Source organism: Furipterus horrens, unplaced genomic scaffold (genome assembly GCF_987537825.1).
Source record: "Furipterus horrens unplaced genomic scaffold, mFurHor1.1.pri manual_scaffold_12, whole genome shotgun sequence".
In the NCBI taxonomy this organism is placed as follows: domain Eukaryota; kingdom Metazoa; phylum Chordata; class Mammalia; order Chiroptera; family Furipteridae; genus Furipterus; species Furipterus horrens.
This window is the reverse complement of record NW_028327182.1, coordinates 30,264,269-30,287,421: the sequence shown is the minus strand read 5'-3', so window position 1 is coordinate 30,287,421 and position 23,153 is coordinate 30,264,269.

The following is a 23,153-nucleotide window of genomic DNA, read 5'->3' as shown; positions in this document are numbered from 1 at the left end:
TAAAACAAAACAAAACAAAAACATCATTTTCTTTGTGAAAGACAATGTCAAGAGAATGAGAGGGCAAGTTCCAGACTGGGAAAAATATTCACAAAAATTATTTAATAAAACAAAAAACCTGTTATCTAAAATATGCAAAGAACTCCTAAACACAGCCATAAAAAAATAAAAATTCTTATTAAAAATGAGCTAATGACCTTAACAGACACCTTGCAAAAATGATATACAGATAATAAATAAACATGTGAAAAAATGTTAGACATCACATGTCATTAGGGCAATGCAAAAATGTGATACCATTCTAACTTATTAAAATGGCCCAAATCTGGAACACTGACACCAATTGCTGGCAAGATATTGGGGCAGCAGAAACTCTCACTACTTGCTGGTAGGAATGCAGAATTTGGCAGACAACTCAGAAGTTTCTTACAAAGCTAAACATACTCATAAGATCCAGCAGTTGTGCTTCATGGTATTTACCTGAAGGATTTGAAAACTTACATTCAAACAAAAACTTTCACATGAATGTTTATAGCAGTTCTATTCATAACTGCCAAAACATGGAAGCAAGCAATATGTCCTTCAGTGTGTGAATGAATACATAAACTATGGGACACCCAGAAAATGAGATATTATTCAGCACAAAAAAAGAATTGATATACTTCCAGTCAAGATGGAGGAGTAGGTAAACATGACTAACCTCCCACAACTACAGCAAAAATTACAACTAGACTACAAAACAATACCACCCAGAATCATCAGAAAATTAAGCTTTATGGAAGTTCAAAAAACAAGGAATTAAAATGTCACATTCATCCAGCAGGGAAGGAGGGGCAGAGATGTGGAGACAAAAAACGGGTGGTCCCACCCCAATGTGTGGTGGTTAAAAATCCGGAAGGATACCTAAGAAGCAAGGAATCGCTGCCCCAAACTAGACCACCCAGCCCAGGATTCCAGTGCCAGGAAGCTAAGTCCTATAACTACTGGCTATAAAAACAAGTGGAGGTTGGGGCAGTGGAAGAAACTTCAAGATTCTCAGGATTCTCAGGAGTCTCTTCTTAAAGGGCCTACAACAGATTTAGGACTTACATAGACTCACTCCTTCTGGGATTTGACACCAGGGCAGCAGCTGAAAGGGCACCCTGGCACATGGGGAGAAACTGAAGTGTTTGGCATCAGTGTGAGTGCTAGAGGACAGCTAACTCCTGGAAAAAACTACAAAGGCCAGGCAGCAGCATTGTCCCTTTCTGAGCCCTCCATATAGAGCCACAGAGGGGTGACACCATATTAGAGACCCTATCAACCTGTTTCACGTGGGTTGCCATGCCCTGGTTATTTATCTAAGGCTCTACTCCTTCCAATTTACCACTGCACTTTTCTACAATAGGCACATTACTAAAACTGGGAGTCAAAGCAGCTTAACCTAATACACAGAAACAAACACAGGGAGGCTGCCAAATTGAGGAGACAAAAAATATGGCCCAAATGAAAGAACAAAATAAAACCCCAAAAAAGAGCTAAACAAAATGGGGATAAGCAATCTATCATATGCACAGTTCAAAACACTGGTTATTAGGATGCTCAGGGAACTCATTGGGTACTTCAACAACATTAAAAAGGAGTCAGGCAGAAATGAAGGTTCCACTAAGTGAAAAAAATAAAAATTTACAGGAAATCAACAATGGAGTGGATGAAGCTGAGAAATAAATCAATGCTTTGGAATATAAGAAAGAAAAAAATAAACACTCAAAGAAGACAGCAAGAAGAAAAAAGAATCCAAAAATTGAGGATAGGCTAAGGAACCTCTAGGACAACTTCAAACATAACAACATTCAAATCATAGAGGTTTTAGGAGAAGAGAAAGAGCAAGAAAATTGAAAACTTATTTGAAAAAATAATGAAATAAAATTCATTAATTTGGTGAATGAAATTGACATATGAGTCCAGGAATTACAGAAAGTCCCAAACAAGATGGACTAAAAGTACCACACCAAAAGTCACCATAATTAAAACGTCAGAAGTTAAATATAAAGAAAAAATATTAAAATCAGCAAAAGAAAAGCAGACAGTTACATACCAAGGAGTTCTCATAAGAATGTCAGCTGATATCTCAAAAGAAACTTTGGAGGCAAGAAGGGACTGGCAAGAAGTACTCAAAGTGATGGAAAGCAAGGGTCTACAACGTAGATTTCTATATCCTGCAAAGCTATCATTTGGAACGGAAGGGCAGATAAAGTGCTTCCCAAACAAGGTAAAGCTAAAGGAGTTCATCATCACCAAGCCATTATTATATGAAATGTTAAAGGGATTCATTTAAGGAAAAGAAGATCAAAACTATGAACAGTAAAATGGCAATAAATTCACAACTATCAATGATTGAATTTAAAAAACAAACTAAGCAAACAAGCAAAACAGACACAGAATCATACATATGACAATCATTAGGGGGGTTATCAGTTGGGAAGGAGAATGGAGAAAATGGGAGAAAAGGTTCAGGGATTAAGAAGTACATATGGTAGGTACAGAATAGACAGGGTATGTTAAAAGTAGTATAGAAAATGGAATAGCCAAATAATATATATGCACGACTCACAGACATAAAGTAAAAGGAGAGGGGATTGCTGGAGGGAATGTGGGATACTGGGTGGAAGGAGGCAAAGGGGGAAAAACTGGGACAATTGTAATAGCATAATCAATAAAATATATTTAAAAATAAAACCAGAGAATGAGTAAAAATAAAAAAGAATTGATCTATCAAGCTATGAAAGTACATGAGGAAAACTTGTGCATATTACTGAGGGAAAGAAGCCAACCTGAAAAGGCTACATGCTGTATGATTTCAACTATATGATATTCTAGAAAGCAAAACTACGGAGACTAAAAATAATGGTTATCGCCAAGGGTTGAGCAGGACAGGAATGAATAAATGGGGCATGGAAGATACATAGGGCAGTAAAACTTCTCTGTGTGATACTATATATAATAATTGATACATGTCATTCATTTTATATTTTCTCAAATCCATAAAATATCCATCACCAAGAGTGAACCATGGTATAAACTATGGATATTGGGTGATATGTCATTCAAGGTTCATCAATTGTTAAAAATATATCAATGATAGGAGATGTGGATAAGATGGCAGCAGCGATTACAAGGGGCATCTTTCTATTTTGCCATCATTTTTTTCTGAGAACCTTAAACTACCCTGAAAATAGTCTTAAATTAAAAATGTGTCTAAGTACACAGAATAAAGTAAGCATTAAAATGCATTATATTTGATCCCCTGGCCAGGTAGCTCAGTTGGTTATGGAGTCATCCCAGTATGCCAAGATTGGGGGTTCAACTCCAGTCAGGGCACATACAAGAAACAACCAATGAATGCGTATATAAGTGGAACAACAAATTTATTCTCTCTCTCTCCCTCTCTCGCTCTCCCCCTTCTCTGAAATCAATAAATTTTAAAACAAGCATAGTCGTCGGCAGCCGTCCGTCTTGAGAGACGATGGCGTAGCTTCTTGAGAGTCTATCTGCACCGCCGAGAATGGCTGTGCAGTCCGATTCGGGAGTGACAATCCCTGCCGCACTTGGTACAGGTGAAGGCAGATGGCTGTTGTTGCTGCTGCTGACGCTGCTTCCGCCTCGATCTTTTCTGGACCGCCTCCTCGTTGCGCGCAGCCTCCGCGCGTGACGTACCTTGCCTGACCGCGAGCCTCCAGGCTAGGCGGTCGTCTGCTTGAACTTCCCATGTGTTGAGATTGATGGAGCATTGTGTCATGTCCTTTTTGCAGATGTCTTTGAACCGCAGTTTTGGGCGCCCTGTCATCCTCTTGCCTTCTGCTAGCTCGCCGTAGAGGAGGTCTTTGGGGATACGGCCTGCATCCATTCTTTTGACATGGCCGAGCCACCTGAGGCGTCTCTCGCTAAGAACTGCATGCAAACTGCTCATATTGGCTCGCTTCAGCACCTCGGTGTTGGGGACCTTATCCTGCCAGGCGACATGCAGGACGCGTCGCAGGCACCTCATGTGGAAGCTGTTGAGTTTCCTTTCGTGCCTTGAGTAGGTGGTCAACGTCTCGCTGCCATAGAGGAGAGTGCTGAGTACGCAGGCTTGGTAGATGCGCAGTCTGGTTTTCTCAGTGAGGCTGGAATTGTTCCACGCTCGCCGGTTCAGTCTGGCCATAACTGTGGCTGCCCTGGCGATTCTCCGGTTGACCTCCAAGTCGACTGACAGAGAGCTTGAGATGGTGGACCCGAGGTAAGTGAAGTCGTTGACAACCTCCAGGGTGTATCCGTCGATGGTGATGCATGGGGGAGTCCCCGTGCCTTGAGCCATAACATTCGTCTTCGTCAGGCTGATGGCTAGTCCGAACTCCTTGCATGCGTGGGAAAGGCAAGTGACTAGCTGCTGGAGTCCCTCTTCGGAGTGTGATGTCAAAGCTGCGTCGTCGGCGAAGAGCATCTCACGGATGAGCACCTCTTTGACTTTGGTCTTGGCTCGTAGACGGGCCAGGTTGTAGAGCTTGCCATCGGATCTGGTGTGAATGAAGACACCCTCGCTGCAGTCCTTAAAGGCGTATTGGAGGAGCATGGAGAAGAAGATTCCGAACAGCGTAGGCGCGAGGACGCAGCCCTGCTTTACTCCGCTGCTGACTGGGAAGGCCTCAGAGGTTGCGCCGTTGTAGGACACCGTGCTGTGCATGTTGTCGTGAAAGGACATGACCACAGCAAGCAGATGTGGTGGACAGCCAATCTTCCGTAGCAAGCTGAAGAGTCCGCTTCGACTGACCAGATCAAACGCCTTCGTGAGGTCAATAAAGGCGAGGTAGAGTGGTTTATGCTGCTCGTGACACTTCTCCTGCAGCTGGCGTAGGGAGAAGATCATGTCCACTGTTGATCGGCCAGCTCTGAAGCCACACTGGGACTCTGGGTAGACGCGGGAAGCAAGGGTCTGCAGGCGGGCAAGAGCGACCCGGGCGAATACTTTGCCGACGACGCTGAGGAGAGAGATGCCCCGGTAGTTGTTGCAGTCGCTGCAGTCTCCTTTGTTCTTGTACATGGTGATAATGTTGGCATCTCTCATATCCTGGGGGATGTAACCCTCCTTCCAGCAGAGACAGAGTAGATGGTGGAGCGGCTGTAGCAGGACTGGTTTCCCGCTCTTTAGGATTTCTGGAGGGATTCCGTCGCTTCCTGGTGCTTTCCCGCAAGCGAGGCGGTCGATGGCTTTGCCGAGCTCTGCCACAGTAGGTGGGGTGTCTAGCTCCTCCATGACTGGTAGGTCTGGGATGGCGTTAAGAGCAGTGTCTGTTACGGTGTTCTTCGTTGCGTACAGCTCAAGGTAGTGCTCGGTCCACCGCCGCATTTGCTGTTCCTGGTCAGTGAGGACCTCACCTGTCTTGGACTTAAGGGGGGCGATCCTGGAGGGGATTGGGCCTGTTGCCTTCTTGATACCCTCATACATTCCTCGTGCGTTGCCTATATCGGCGGCTTCCTGAATGCTTCTGCACAGGTTTAGCCAATAGGTGTTGGCACAGTGGTGGGCGGTCTTCTGGACTTTGTTCCTGGCAGCCCGTAGAGCTTGAAGTGTACTGGGAGTGGGCGTGACCTTGTAAGCCAGTAGGGCCTTCCTCTTAGCCTCGATCACGGGTTCCATTTCTTCCCAGTGAGCCTCGTACCAGTCAGCGTTCTTCCGCTCTTTCTTCCCGTAAGCAATAATGGCGGAGTTGTATATGGCGTCGCGGAGACGTGGCCAATTGGATTCGATAATGTCATCTGCCGCCACTCCCTCGCCGAGTGCATCTTCCATCTTGTTGATGAATTGCTGGGTCTTAACTGGGTTGCTGGCACAACTGGTGTTGATGCGTGGGCGACCCTTCATCTTGGAGTGGTGCAACCTCTTCGGCATTATGCGCACCTTGCTTACCACGAGGGCATGGTCCGTGTCGCAGTCTGCACTGTGGTAGCTGCGGGTGAGGAGGGTGCTGCCAATATCCGTTCTTCTGGTGATGACGAGGTCAAGCTGGTGCCAATGACAGGAGCGGGGGTGCCTCCATGACACCTGGTGGATCTCTTTGCACTTGAAGAATGTGTTTGTCACGCACAGGCCGTGGTGACACAAAAGCTCAAGCAGTCGCTGACCATTCTCATTGATCTTTCCTCTCCCAAAGTTTCCAAGGCAGGTGGGCCAGGCCATGTGGTCGGCCCCTACTCTTGCATTGAAGTCTCCAAGGAGATAGAGAGCATTACTTCTGGGGATCTTGGATAACGCTTCGTCCAGTGCATGGTAGAACTGTTCTTTCTCTTCGATGGTGGCGCAGAGGGTTGGGGCGTACGCGCTAAGAATGCTGACTGGGCCGAAAGTTGTTGACAATCGGAGGGTAAGTAATCTCTCTGTGCCTCCTGTGGGTGGCTCTATGGAGTTAACAAGCGTGTTCTTCACAGCGAACCCAACACCGTGCTGTCTTGGTTGGTCCGGAGACTTCCCTTGCCAGTAGAAGGTGTAGTTGGTTTCTCTGATAGTTCCGTTGTCGGCCAACCGGGTCTCCTGTAGAGCCGCAATGTTGATGTTTAGTCGTGCCAGTTCCCTATCGATGACAGCGGTTTTCCTGGCACCCTTGATCCATGGAAGGTCTGCAGTAAGTCCGGGGCACATGGTCCTGATGTTCCAGCTAGCGAGGCGAAGAGCCGGAGGCTTCTTTCTTGTTGTTTGCTTGGAATTAACTGGTGCGGGTGTTTTGTGGCCCACTTTTCGAGAGGCGCCTCTCTGATCCCCACGCACCCAGTGGGGCAGGCGAGCCATGGCGAGACGGTAGCTGTCCAGTGAGGTGCGATGACCTCTCCCACCGTCAGAGGAGACCCCTGGCGCTCGTTTCCTTCGCCAATAGGATGAGCTTATAACCGGTATCTGTCTCCTCCCGTGTTGAGTCGACATCTTGCGATGACGCTGGAGTGTCCTCTCAAGTGAAACTGAAGCTACAGAGCCTGGGCAGGGTGATATGGAGGGTCTGCTGTTGCCCATGCAGCAGACCCCCCCTCTCTTCGCAGCTGAAGGGTCCAAGGGAAAGACAAAGTCAATACAGCTTGGCTTCAGGTGCGCCGCAGGAGTTGCCGGTGTTGACTACAATGTCAAACCGCCTTAGGGACTCCGGCTCCGGATTTTCTGTCGGGGTTTACTCCCTTAGCCTTTCCCCTGAAGAGGTATGCCGCAAGGCAGCGGAGGTTTTTTGGAGTCAGAGTTTTCCTTCTCTGATTTTAGAGATGTCCTTCCTCTTTCCTCCTTAAGCATAGTAATTGTTGCTAAAATAATATGATAATACATTTTATATCAAATGCAATAAGTTTTATTTATATTTTTATCAAAAGGAAGAGGCTAATCTAGTTTTCCAGACTCAAAAATATAGGATGTAGCATTGATTGTTCAGAAGGATGGACATAAACCATGAGTTAAGTTAGGAAATAAAATCCTATTACAATAGTTTCAATGATGGAAATTTGAAAATGGTTGATTAACCCTTCACTCACAGAAAGAACAGAACTAAAAAAGTTAGCCATGTATATATATTTAAAATTTTCAATGTGCTAATGCATGGATGGAAGAAAAATAAATATTGGTTGGTATTACATTATTACAAAATTCAGCTATCAAGCAAGTAGTAATTTTTATTTTCATGTTCTCACAATGTTACAAGTTAATTTTTATCCTTAATTTCTAAGTTTTTCAGCCATTACACATCTTGAAAAATATTACCAAAACCAGGAGCCGTTAGAGGCTGCTATGCAATTAAAAGTGGTGTTTTTTTCTCAATATATGGTTATAGTGTGAAATATAACTATGAAAATGACATTATGGGCTGCTATATTTATCCTCTCAGTAACTTGAGCAGCACATCAAGTTTACTTAATTTATAATTATTTTTATCACTTGATGTTGCAGGCAAAACCTGAGAGAAAAAAAAAATAGCTGTTGCTTTAAGTTTTACAGCATTGCTCATAATAAAAATGCAGCACTTGAATTTGTCGTACTGATACTGTAACTGAGTACACTAGCAAAACCTCCTTGACATCCTTGTCACTAGGAAAATTTTCCTTTTATTAGCATTTTAGATAGTATTAAACATAACAATATTATAGGTAGAATGAGACATGAAAAAATGCACTTATACTAGGAAAATTAAAATGTTACTAATAATTAAAGGACATTCATTTTATATAACATTTTAAAAGAAACATAAGAAAATCATAGCTGTTTTAAAAGCCATCTACAAGGTTTTTGGTGTTGTGATAACTAGGAATTTGGCGTGGGGAGCATAATGCTTTAAAACAAAAGAGATAGGATGTGGGTACAAAAGATTGGTTTCCTATCGGTAGCTGCATACTGAACCGTTAATTTGAAACAATGACTTTCCTTCATTATGCCTCAATATTCATACATGTAAAATTAGAATAACATATTATTTACTGCATTATTATTAGCGGGCATTAATATAAATATATCAAAGTTCTTTGTAAACCATATATTGGGAACATTTTGATTAACATCCTTGTATTCTTAAATAAAGAAAGTCAAAAAAGACTGGATTTTCTTATGGTAACAAACAGCTGCAAAATCTCATTGACTTAAAACAACAAACACTTGTTTATCAATCATATCCTTTGCAATAGAGGTCTACTGATCATAGTCATAGGGTGTCCTCAGCTGATGGAGCAATAACTATATCAAACATTTCTATTTACTGTACAGAGAGAAATGGAGCCTCTTGTATCCTCAAATAAATGATCTAGACCAGAACTGACATATGTTCATATTTGTGTAACTGTTTATTTACCAGTACTAGAAACCAAGTAACCACAAATGCTCCAGGAAAATCAGTTTACCATGTGTCTGGAAGGAAAAAAAATAGAAAACAATTGTCAAAACAACAATGGTTCTTATAAAATATACATCTTGGAAGTTGGAATAAAATCAACAGTAAGAACCCATTTTACATATACGAGATTAAAAAAATTTAAGTCTGATGATTCTGAACATTAACAAGGATGTGAAGCAAAAGGCATTGTTATACACTGGAGGTAGAGTTTAAATTCATGCACGCCATTTGGAGAAAAATGTGGAAAACCCCAAGAAAGTAAAAGATGTGAAAGTCCTATATCCTAATTATTCCACTGATTCAATGTCAGTGCCTCAGTGTCTAGGTGCAGAGGTAGTTATAGATACTTGGTCATGAGAACAAAATATTGGAAGCAACCATATGTCTATATGTTCATTAAATAAAGAACAGAATATTAAAATAATTTTTTATAAACACATACATACACACAAATATATATGCTAAGAGTAAACTAGAATTATATGTAGCTACTTAAATAAATCTCCCTCAAAATGCTGTATTTTAAAAGGGAAATATCAGAATAATATACGTAGTAAGGTATAACATATAAAACTTAAAAAGAGAAATCGATATTGACCATTTATTATAGATAATATCTCATGCATAATTATATACTTATCATATATTTAGTTTGAGTATACATTTAAATAATAAGTCGTCGTCGGCAGCCGTCCGTCTCGAGAGACGATGGTGTAGCTTCTTAAGAGTCTATCTGCACCGTTGAGAATGGTTGTGCAGTCCGACTCCGGAGTGACACAGTATCTGTCTCCTCCCGTGTTGAATCGACATCTTGCGATGACGCTGGAGTGTCCTCTCCAGTGGAGCTGAAGCTACAGAGCCTGGGCAGGGTGATATGGAGGGTCTGCTGTTGCCCATGCAGCAGACCCCCCCTCTCTTCGCAGCTGAAGGATCCAAGGGAAAGACGGAGTCAATACAACTTGGCTTCAGGTGCACCGCAGGAGTTGCCGGTGTTGACTACAACGTCAAACCGCCTTAGGGACTCCGGCTCCGGATTTTCTGTCGGGGTTTACTCCCTTAGCCTTTCCCCTGAAGAGGTATGCCGCAAGGCAGCGGAGGTTTTTTGGAATCAGAGTTTTCCTTCTCTGATGTGCCCTGACTGGAAGATCGAACCAGCGACACTTAGTTCGCAGGCCGACGCTCAATCCACTGAGCCAAACCAGCCAGGGTTTAAATAATAAGTATTGGAATATATATTCCTTATTACTTTATATATATCCTAATATATATATAGTATTTAATTTATATATATATATATATATATATACTTATTATATTTAGTTTTCATTGTTCAGATGTGTTTTTATAAAAATAAGTAAAAAATAAGAAATAATTCTAAAAACTGCAAAAATACAATTGAGACAAAGTTAGTTATAATTACATCCATAGAAAGTGGACAAAAGTTAGCCTTAATTACACATTCATCTGATTGAAACTAGTTGACACTGTGCTCACATATAAAAATTAAAAATAAGACTTTTAAAACTTTAAAACTGTCAGTTATTTTTTCAAGAGTTTAATTGATTTTTTTAAGAAATGGAGAACAATTTTATGTAATGAGAAATACTAATCACACCTCCTCAGCTTACCTCTTCCAAAACACAATACTGTAAATTAGAGGCAAATGCGTAGGTCGTTATACATTTCTAGGGGAAAAAAAAAACAATATGCCATGTCTTTAAGACCCCATCAAAGCTTATCGTAAAATCCCTGTTCAACCTTGAGTCAGTAGTATATTGACTCTATTGGTTCCTAAAAGTGGATTATTAAATATTCAGACATTTGTAATGCATTTTTTAAAAATGTAGCTTTATTCAGTTATGGTGGGGTATGTACATCATGGAAACACTAGAAATCTGGATTTTTAATTTTTTTCAACTTAGATGTAATTTTAATTTCTGAGAGTCAGTTTAGTTTATTTGTGCAGACATTAGTTATAACATCTGTAAAATTATTTATATACTCTTTTAATTCCAAAGAAGCTAATGGATTTTCTTTGTCCATTGGAAGTAACTTCAAATAATTTTAATGAATAAAATTAAAGTTAAGAACTTGCAGTAGAATACTAACATTCTTATCTAAATTTATTATATAATAAAAATTTAGTAATTACCTCTACATTGTATAATACACAGAGAATTAAATACTAAATATAATATATGTCAATTAAGATTTTTATTATGTGTCTGAGCTCTTTGGGAACTAAATTCTATTTTTCACACTTTAATGCTTTATATTTGTACATATTTTAGAAATTTATCATGTTCAGAAGATAAGATTCCTGTGAGTCGTAAATCAGTTAAGGTCATATATATTTTGAAACAACATAGCAATCAATTGATGTATTCATAAAGAAAAAGTAAAATAATCTGATACAAGTTGAATGTATGATAAATGTTTTCAATAATAGTTTAGACAAATGAACTCTTCTTGTATCTTTTGGAATAGTCTGAGGAGGATAGGAGTTAGTTCTTTCCTAAATGTTTTGTAGAATTCACTTGTGAAGCCATCCGGCCCAGGGCTTTTGTGTGCTGGGAGTTTTTTGATTACTGCTTCAATTTCACTAGCTGTTATTGGTCTACTCAGACTTTCTGCTTCTTCTTGATTCAGTTTGGGAAGACTATAGGTTTCCAGGAATTTGTCCATTTCCTCTAGGTTGTCAAATTTCTTGTCATACAGTTGTTCGTAATAATTTCTTATAATCCTTTGTATTTCTGTTGTATCAGTTGTGATTTCTCCTCTTACATTTCTGATTTTATTTATTTGGGTCCTCTCTCTTTTTTTCTTGATGAGCCTGGTTAAAGGCTTGTCAATTTTGTTTATCTTTTCAAAGAACCAACTCCTACTTTTGTTGATCTTTTGAATTGTTAGTTTAGACTCTATGTCATTTAATTCTGCCCTGATCTCGATGATTTCCTTTCTTCTACTTGATCTGGGCTTTGTTTGTTGTTCTTCCTCTAGTTCTTGTAGCTGTAGGGTTAAAATTTTTATTAGATATTCTTCTAGCTTTTTTAGGTAGACCTGTATTGCTATGAACTTTCCTCTTAGGACTGCTTTCACTGTATCCCATAGGTTTTGGGTTGTTGTGTGTTCATTATCATTAGTTTCCAGAAACTTTTTGATTTCTTCCTTGATGTCATTGTCAACCCATTCATTATTTAATAGCATGTTATTCATTCTCCATGAGTTTGAATGTTTTTTAGTTTTTTCCTTAGGTTGATTTCCAATTTTAAGCCATTGTGATCTGAGAAGATACTTGATATAATTTCAATTTTCTTGAATTTATTGAGGCTTGTTTTGTGTCCTACCATGTGGTATATCTTTGAAAATGTTCCATGTGCACTTGAGAAGTATGTATATTTTGCTTCTTTGGGATGAAAACTTCTATATATATCGACTAAGTCCATTTGATCTAGAGTGTTGTTCAGTGCCTCGATATCTTTGGGGTTTCTTTGCTTCGAAGATCTGTCCATTTTGACAATGGGGTGTTAAAGTCCCCTACTATGAGTGTGTTGCTGTCTATATCTTTCTTGGAGTCTTTCAAAATTTTACTTATATATTTGGGTGCTCCTAAGTTGGGTGCATATATATTTATAAGGGTTATATCTTCTTGATGGATTTTTCCCTTAAGTATTATGAAATGCCCTTCTTTGTCTCTTTTTATGGACTTTGCTGTGAAATCTGTTTTGTCTGATATAAATAAGTATTGCTACCCCGGCTTTTTTTTCATGTCCATTTGCTTGAAATACTTTTTTCCATCCCTTTACTTTCAGTCTGTGTAGATCTTTTGTTCTAAGGTGGGTCTCTTGTAGACAGCATATATGTGGGTCATTCTTTCTAATCCATTCAGCTACCCTATGTCTTTTAATTGGAGCATTTAATCCATTTACATTTAAGGTTATTACCGATAAGTACTTATTCATTGTCATTTTCCCCCTTTGTACTCGTGTTCTTCTCTCTCTCTGTTTCTTTATCTTCTTAGAGCAGACCCTTTAGCATCCTTGCATTGCTGGTTTGGTGGAGATGTATTCTTTTAGCCTTCTTTTGTCTTTGAAGCTCCTTATTTCACCCTCCATTTTGAATGAGAGCTTTGCTGGGTATAGTATTCTAGGTTGTAGGCCTTTGTTTTTCATTGCTTGGAATATTTTTTGCCATTCCCTTCTGGCTTGTAGTGTTTCTGCTGAGAAATATGATGATAGTCTTATTGGAGCTCCCTTGTATGTTATTAGTTGTTTCTCTCTTGCTGCTTTTAGGATCCTCTCTTTGTCTTTGAATGTTGGCATTTTAATTATGATGTGTCTTGAGGTGGGCCTGTTGGGGTTCATCTTCCTTGGGACCCTCTGTGCTTCCTGGACTTGCATGACTCTTTCTCTCCTCATGTGAGGAAAGTTTTCTGTCATTAGTTTTTCAAAGAGGTTTTCTATCCCTTGCTCTTCTTCTTCTCCTTCTGGAATTCCTATGATACGGTTATTATTACGTTTCATGTTGTCCTGCAGCTGTCTTAGAGCCTCTTCAGTCTTGTTCAGTGTTTTTTCATTTTGTTGCATTGTCTGGGAGTTTTTGTGTACGTTGTCCTCCAGCTCGCTGATCCGATCTTCTGCTTCCTCTAGCCTGTTTTTAATTCCTTCTACTGTGTTCTTCAATTCAGAGATCGTATTCTTCATTTCCTCCTGGCTCTTATTGATAGCTTCTATGTCCTTTTTCATGCTCGTGTAATTCTCTGTGAGTTCCTTGTGGTTTTTCTGGAGTTCCTTGTAGTTTCCCTGGAGTTCTTTGTAGTTTCCGCTGAGCTCATTCAGCTTCTCCACAATCCATGTTTTGAATTCAATATCTGATAGTTGGCTCCCCTCTATTTCATTTAGCACTCTTTCTGGGGATTCTACCTTTCCTTTTGATGGGAGGTTGTTTCTATGTCTCCCCATTTTTGTGACTCCTATTGTTTGTTGGTGCTTCTTAGAATGATCTGCACTTCCTCAAATATTTTCTTAATGAAAAGAAAATTAAGTTCAAATTCTGGCAGAAGAAGAAGCATTCAAATAAATCAAATAGATAAACTCAGAGAAGTAGTAAACTAGATGATAATATGAAGAGATTTCTTAATGTAATAAAAGAGGCAAATGTTTAAAATATATGTGAGAAAGCTTAACAGACATGGAGGGCAGAAAGAGAAGATATAATAGAGAGGGTGGGGCAACAGTAGGTTGACAGCTCTGAGTACACAAAACAGTTGATTTTTATATTCATATTTCTTAAATATTATAGCGTTTTTCATACAAACAACTGTAAAACTACTTTTGCCCCACACTCTATTTAAGGGACTAGAAATCCAAATAGGAGAAGATAGGAAGAAAAGATAAAAGCAATATTTAAAAATATAATGACAATATTAATATTTGTTGTGATTGTTTTCAATGCAAATATTTGGAAACCATAGAGAATGACTAGAAACATATTTTAAAATATATCACCTATGCACATTTTAATAAATCTGAAAAGCATCAAATATACAGAGAATATCTTTAAATGGGAAGAATTTAAAGGTATATCACTTGCATAAGAAAAACTAATCTCAATATAGTCTTTAATTAAAAATGTAAAAGCCAAAGGACAGTGGCTTTTGTATTTTTAGTGTGAGAGAATACAAATACTCTAATAAACATTTTACACTCAGCTAAATTATAATTCAAGAAAATGTTGAGACAAAATTTCACTTTAATCACAACAGATTTTTGGTAAATACATCTAAATAAGGAGAGTACACAAGCTTTTCAAATAAATATGGACCATGAAAAGTGACAGTGGGAAAAAAACAATCTAGAAATATTTCTAAAAGTTAATATTTTCTCATAACATGTACTTAATAAAACTGAGTGCCAATAATATAAATCCAGCACTAAAATTATCCAAACTCTCAGGAAGTTCCAAACATTTTAAAATGAGAACATGTTTATATACATAAGTTTATGTATATAAACATAGATATCATATTTTCTTATTTATGGTTAATTTCTCGTGTTAGACTACAAGTGACATGTGAATAAATATCTTGACCAATGTTTTAATCATTTTATTCTCAGTACCTAAGTTGAAGAAATTGTGTACCATATAGAAAAGTTCCATAAAAGGATGAGTGTTATCCTGTGAATTAGTTTTTCTGTAGGAAAATATACACTTACGTGTGACAGAAAGCTTATCCCAAATGTTCTACTTTTCTTAGCTGTAACTATATTTGCCAACAAGCTCTGTTTGCGCTGACAACAGAACATTGAAGAAAGGAATAGCACTTACAGATCTCAGTAATTCTTTCTAAGCAATTGCTGGTGCCACTCAAAGGGAGCCAGGAGTTCAAGACTTAATGCTCTAATAAAGCCAGGCATCCCAAAGTGAGTCATTTTCAGTGATAACGCATCATCGGTAAAGTGAATCCAGATATCCTATACATTATGGTGAACAGTTTCGAATCGCATCTCCCTACAGCGTTTCCAGTGAAATGAAGCTGAATAAAACAAATCCTGATTTTTCACATTTACTGTTATTAAAGAAAGGAACAAAGCGGTGCCAAGGGGAATAAAAGAATAAAGCTACGGCTGTTCAGTTGTGAAGGAAGTGAATTAATAAAACTAACCTCATTTCTTTTGTACATGATTTCAGCAGATGCCCCAGGAGAACAATTCCCTTTTTTGGAATACAATAAGGATGGGGCATGGACTACGCAGCCTCGTAACTGGGTATTGTTTTCTTCGCAATATTTGCACTTGATGTGTCACAAGAAACTAATGTGTCACCCTGTTTGCCACATGATATCTTCTCCCATGGGCTATTCCTTTTTCTGGTAAACTAATGTTATTAGCAACATTGATAAGTATTATGATCGTATTAAATACACCACATAAAATAGTATTTAGAAAAGAACATAAACAATTTATGAATATGTAATTATTTAAATATTTAAAACATATATGGCATTTTGGGCTTGTGTGAAATCATTCATTTTTTTTGTTCTTGCTTGGAAAAAAACTTTTACAGTATGCAGTAAAAGCCTTTATCCATTATGATAAACTGAACAACCTCCAGACTGTTCATCTGCCATGAGGAGGGTTTTTCATTTCAGTGGCGAGCTGAGTGATGTATGTGCAGGTATTTCCCAACCTGTCGGGCTTACTGTCTCTTTGCTTCAGTGTGTTTCATCTAAGAATTAGTCCAGCATCATTTAATGGCATGCAATATAGAAATACATTTTGAGAGAGAGAGAAATAAATATATACAAACTTATTTTTTTTAAGAAAAGTGAAGTCAAGTACTCCAAAATACAGATTTTTGTCATTATCTAATCTACCAATAATTTTAGAGCAAGTCCCTATTGTTAGTTCTTTCTAGACTTCTGATCCCTATTAAAGCATCTCTCCAAAATTAAAAGAATCAAAAGAATGTGAATAAAATCTATCTGAACTGGTCTTAGTCAACATTTTTTTATGGAAAAAAATTACAAATTTAGTTTACCTGCTCAGTTCCATACTCAGTTGTTTGATAAATAAGTAATGCAAAAAAATTTTCATACATATTAAGTACAGTTAAAGAAGTTTTTATATCCATTTTACTTAAAAGATAAAAACTTTCTCAATGATGTCAGATACAAATATTTCACTTTAAAGTAGATTAGGAAATTCCACAGAATTGTCAATAAAAATAAAAGATGTAGATTCTAGTCCTGGCCTGATGGCTCAGTTGGTTGGAGCATAATCCCATACACCAAAAGATTACAGGTTCAGTTATGGACAGAACACATACCTGGGTGGGGTGTTTGTTCCCCCACTCTGGGTGTGTATATGGGAGGCAACCAATCAATGTTTCTCTCTCACATGGTTGCTTCTCTCTTTCCCTCTCCCTCTCTCCCTCCCCCTCTCCCTCCCCTCCACACTCTGTCTAAAATCAATGAAAGCATATCTTTGTGTGAGGATTAAAAAACAAAGATGAGGATTCTAGATTAGTAAAACAAAAGAATACAATTCTTTAGCTAGCAGACTGGGACATTTCTGAAATTATGAAGAAATATTGTTTTCTATCCTGATCACCATATAATTAAAGACAATTTTCCAATAGTCAAATATTGCATTTTAAAGATATCATTAACAGGCACAAAAAGGTTGCCTCATGGTACTAACCCCACACCTACTGATATTTTGTGAAGTGGAGCTTGTAATTTAAATTTTAAACAAAATTCCAAGTTTATTTTTAAGTAAACAGTTTAGCAAAAATATCAGACCACTGTTGGGGAACTGCTCATTTAAAGTGGAATAAAAGCAGGTAGGGCATTTGGAAAGTTTATGAACAAATTTTATTTACATATTCATTAGAAGGAAATATTTATTATAAAAGCTTAAAAAGTTAAAGCCAAAACTTAAAGATAAAAGAGAATCTTAAAAGCAGCAAGAGAAAAGAAATTAGTTACCTACAGGGGAGTTCCCCTAAGATTGTCAGCTGATTTCTCAAAAGAAATTTTGCAGGCTAGAAGGGTTGGCTGTAGGAACCTACAGCCAAGATTGCTCTACCCAGCAAAGCTATCATGTAGAATCAAAGGGTAGATAAAGAGCTTTTGAGATAAAAAACCACTAAAGGTGTTCATCATCATCAAACCATTACTATATGAAATGTTAAAGAGACTTATTTTTGAAAAAACAATAATATAAAATGGCAATCAATACATACCTGTTCAACAATTGAATCTAAAAAACTAAGCAAACAAGAACAGAGACAGAATCACGAAATTGGAGAGTGTTTTGATGATTGTCAGAAGGGGCTGGTGTAAGGGAATGGGTGAAGTGGTGAGGAGATTAACAAGTACAATAGGTAATTACAGACTAGCCATGGGGATGTGAATTATGGTATAAGAACTGGAGTAGCCAAAGAACTTATAAGCATGACCCATGAACATGAACAGTGGTATAGGGATTGCCTGAGGGAGTGGGGGGTGCTGGGTGGAGGGAAGCGAAGGGAAAAATTGGGACAACTTTAATAACATAACCAATAAAATATAATTTAAAAAATAAATATTAAAAACATCCATTAATTCAACAGATGCTAAGCACATTCTATGATGAAAAACATTCATCCTTTCCACAATGTTTTGAACAATATTTATATAAATGTTTCTCTTCCTTCTAAAACTAGTCCCTTCCTAGAGAGTAGAAACTAAAGCTTAGCAACAGCACTTCCTTTTTGTTAACTCACTGTATGGACTAAAGTATATACTATTGCTTTTCAACTTTACTAATAAACTTTAGTCAACAGTATTTGAATTAAAGCCAGTCTTTTAAAAGTCTAGCTGGTGTGCTAATCCTTGTGAATAAACACTGAAGTCTTTTAGTAACCATAGATAAAGATAAGTGACTATTTCCTGATTTTATGGCTGTATTATTAAGTTGAAATTATTGTAATAAAAGTCCACAATTACTAGGTACAATTGTAGCAAAGTGATTACATAGAAGTTTCAAATCACATCTTGACAACCTTTTATTCTTCTCATAATAAATTCATGAATAATGTTTTCACATGACATCTTAATCACCCTTTAGTTGTAAGAAATAATTATTTAGTAATTTCTTAGAAATATTTAGATTACACAGTTTAATAGTAACTACAAATTCATTTTATCACAATATTAATTTTAACAACCAAGTAAATACACTATAATTAGAAAGCCATAGCTTTAATTCCTTAAATGCAATATATATCTTGGTAACTTCATATAGATATTACAATTTCAATCTTAACTCACTCAGATTTATATTAACCTATGGATTGCACTATTTTAAGTGAAAAAATAAAATCTTTCAGATTTCCAACAATCAACAACATTCTGGAGTTATGCACAATCAAAGTAGAAACAATTTTAAAACATTTACCTTTTCCTGGGGGATTAAAGAGTAATGTCTTATAGTGATACAATCTCATTTTTATGTTAGGATTATCACCATAGAGAAACTGTATAGACTTCCTCCCAATCAGTAGTACAGCTGCCAATACTAATAACCCAGATACACACTAAGAAGGTATGAAAAATTTATAACTCACATAATGGAAGATTCTGAAAGTGTAGGGCAATGCCTAAGGTATCCAAAATTGGCTGGAATGATTTGAGAGAATGAAGAGGTAAGTGGCTATGGTCATTATTTTGATTGAGAGTGGGATTAGGGTCCCCAAGAAGTCAAGGTCTTGCTGTGGCTTGAACATTCCACAAATAAGTTCACCCAGAACATCAAAGGGAGAGACTGACAGGCTTTCTGATCTGTTTGCCCACATGTGAGACAAGAGGGGAAGAAAGAGAGCTGACAATTGAAACCTATCAGTAATTAAAGTTAAAAAAAATTGAGTCAGACTAATACATCAGCTTTCAAGGGAACTATCTGTAATAGAGTTATTTCTAACAATTACTGTCCATCCTCTATCCTACAGTGGGAATTTTAATCAAATTTTCTAACTCTTTTCTATGTTTAAGGCATTCTTCAAAGTTGTGAAACAAGTTAGCTGCTTTGCAGAGCTTGTACGTACATAGCTGATTCTTGGACAATAAACAAATAATAAATGAGGGAGTATCACATTTTTATATCTTATGCATAAAATAAAATTGGGAACTATTATTTGTGGCCTGTCTTAGAGCATATGGTCAGGAAAGCTTTCTCGAGAAACTGCTGCAGCAGAGCCCACTTAACAAAAGCTAGTCAGTCATGTAAGTGTCTGAGAGACATGGGAAACCTCAGATATTTTTTAAATCATTTTTAGGTCACATTGCTTGCAATCTAGAGAGTAAAGAGGACAAGACTACAAATAAAAGATCATTTTTGGAGATCACTGAGGTGGTCCAGGAAAAACAATTATGGAGTTTTTCAAGAATAATTGTAGTGGATGCAGAGAGAGAGAGAGAGATGAAGGCTTTGGAGTAAATTTTTAGATGAAACAGAATTATTTGAGAGAGATAAGAATAAAAAGTAATGAAGAGTGACTTTTGTTTGCTGGTTTTTGGCTTGAGTTTCTGGATGAGAAAATGATCATGTCATTTACTGAAACTGGATAAAATTGTGGTATGAGAATCAAGAGTTATCTTTTGGGGATATCAATTATAAGATAACTAATATTCAAAAGCAGCTATTTGTAAGAGTCAACAAAGCTAACTTCATAATTTACCAAACAATTGTTGATGATTTACTATGTGTTAAGTATAACACATGGCAAAGGTGCTTTTAATTTACTGTTTTTTTTCTTCCTGTGGTTTTCAACATTCATTACTGATTACTATGTCACTTGGATAATATAATAGCCATTAATTAAAAATATATTTATTATGCCAATTATTGTCAAGTGTTGACTTTCATTCACATTAGGATTCTTCCTCATTCTAAAGCCATTTCAAAGTACTTTGCTCTAGTCCAGTTTTGTTTTAAGACATGCACTAATAATACAGTCTTGCAATAACTGCTTTGGTTCACAATAGAGCCTCCAAGATTTATGTTGCACCTTTAGCTATAAAATCCTGACAATATCTATTTTTCTGGAAAGTTTTTATATTATTATTTTTGCCTCAATCCAGAGTTTTCCTTTTTAATTTGAAAAAAATGTTATAAACTGGTAATATCCACTCATTCAGTTCTCAGGAGGCATAGCAACAATATAAAATACTAGAAGAGTTTTATCTTTGTTTGTTCACCTTTCCTTTCTTTTTACTATTACAAAAAAAAGAATGAGGGTGCAGGCATTTTAAGAATGTCTTATAGAATCATTTTACTTGCTTTTCTATCAAAATTCTCTGAATATGGATTACATTAAGTGGTGCATTTGCTCTAACACATACACTTGTTCTTTCTTACTTTCTGCTTATAACAATTCTCCATACAGATAATTCAGAACAACAAGGCAGTCATAAAAAATAAAAATTATGTGCTTGTGACAGGGTAAAGCAAGTCAATATATTTAGAAATATTTAAAGCAGTGCAGTTGGATTTTTAAAATAATACAGAGCATCATCATACATATATTTAAGACTATTATACCACTTCAAGATAATAAAATGATTTTGGAGAGTGAAATACATTCTGTAAAAATAAGTTGACAAAGTTTATGTAGAGTGATTAATAGAACATAATGTGAAATTGACACAAAAGTTCCAGTTTATGAAGCCTCATTCTCAAAAGCATAGAAATGATAAAAAATAAAAACAATTCTCACATTATTTTAACTCCGATATTAAAATTATCCACCTTAACAAATTACCTAGACAAGACTAATAACATTAATAATGATGCTTCAATTCCCCATTTCACTAACAGTAGTGGGTGGTTATCACAAAATAAAAATAAGGAAACAAATCCTTCTAAAATTTACTTGTCCTTTCAATGAAAATAAGAATTTTAGTTTTATCAAATAAATCATAACCTGTGATAATTATTTGTTCTTACATATTATATTTAAGACATGATGTGATATACAGATGTGTTTGTGTGTATGCATGTGTACATAAATATATATACAGAAGATTTCAGTTTGTACCTTGCACTCTGTGGATTTAATTATATTAAAGGGAATGATGAAATGTGAAACAAACTGAGAATATCTAATGTGTAAAAGATATTTTTTTCAGAGACAGAACAAAATTCTGTGCTTAGAGGCTTAGAAATTATAGTCAGTACATTTTGGAAAGTGTAATAATCCTGTTATTTAGAATAAGAAAAGATTGTTCCCTATTGGTTAGTATCTTAGAAGGCTATGATTAGAATGTGGAATGTGAGCCAGAACTTGGAGGATAAGTAGGATTTCCACACCCCTGTATAATAATTTAAGAAAATAACAGGGACATACCAGAGATCTAAAGAAGAACATTAAAAAAGCCACGCAAATCCAAACTATTGGTATGTGAATATGAATCATTAGGAAAAACACTAAAAGGGAATCTGGAAATAGGCTGTGCCATTTTAGTCTGTTTTATGATGTTATTCTAAAAAGCTGAGTATAACTTGGTTCATTTTTTATAAGCAGAACTATGAGAAGAAGGACAATAGAGTTAAACAGTAGCCATGACTGTATATGAATCTTTGGATCAATGTTTATTTCTCTTTTCAGTTTTGTCTCCAAAATTTCTATTAATGTTGCAATCTGCATTTATAATAAAAACAAAGAAAAATACATATTATGTATATGATCCTGCTATATTTAGGAGTTATAATTTTGCAAATCTTTATAGTGACATATACAATTAACAATAACATAGCTACTATTCTCAGCCTGAAATACCCTTGTGCTCTCTTTGGCTTTTTTATTTTATCTTACTCAGTAAGAATCATATCAAATTCTACCATGTTAAAAAAAAAAAACAAAACAAAAAACACTCTGGGACTTAACTTTGCATTTCTATCATCATTGAGAGCATACTATTCCTCTCACCAACTACAATAGCAATTTGCAACAGAATGACAAATCGAATGGTTATATGTGCCTGTGGAAAAATGAAACACAGAAATATTTTAAAATAAATAACACAATGATTACTCTTTATAAAAAGTGTTACAACCCAATAAGCAGCAGTGATAAAAAGCACTACCCCAAAAGAGAACATTAAGGTTATTTAATAAAAACCATACTGAAAGCACACTATGTAAATATATAAGTATGTAAATAAAGGTATGCATTTGTAAATGTGTATGTATGTATGTATGTATGTATATGTAAAGGAACTAGGGGAAACCCCCAGGTGGAATAACGGGGAGGATTCCATCTTCACATCTACTCACATATCGTTCTCAATATTTGGTTGATGTCTGAAGTTCCACAGAATTCATCATGTACCAAAGTGTATTATTTTAAAACTTCTGACTTTTGTGAAAATGTTTATACACGAGAGTAAATGCATAATTATATAGACACCCTGCGTATATTTTTTCAACAAACCCCACGGATAGAGCTTATGAAATGTCTTTCACAGCATCCCATCTATTCCTATAGTAATTGCAGAGCTTTTATTTTAAAATGCTTTTTAATTTTTTCCATGAAATAATGCAATAACACTGACCAAATGTCTACACTGGTGATGTCCTTTATTTGCTTTTAAATATGTTCTTTGTATCTCAGTCAGAATTTCCTTTGTCAAACAGAGTCATGGAATCACTATAATTGAGAGATCCCCATGCTATGGAGAACAGCATTTGAAGTTCTTAGCTTAGTATTTATAACTCTTCATATCATGCTCCAGTCTACCTT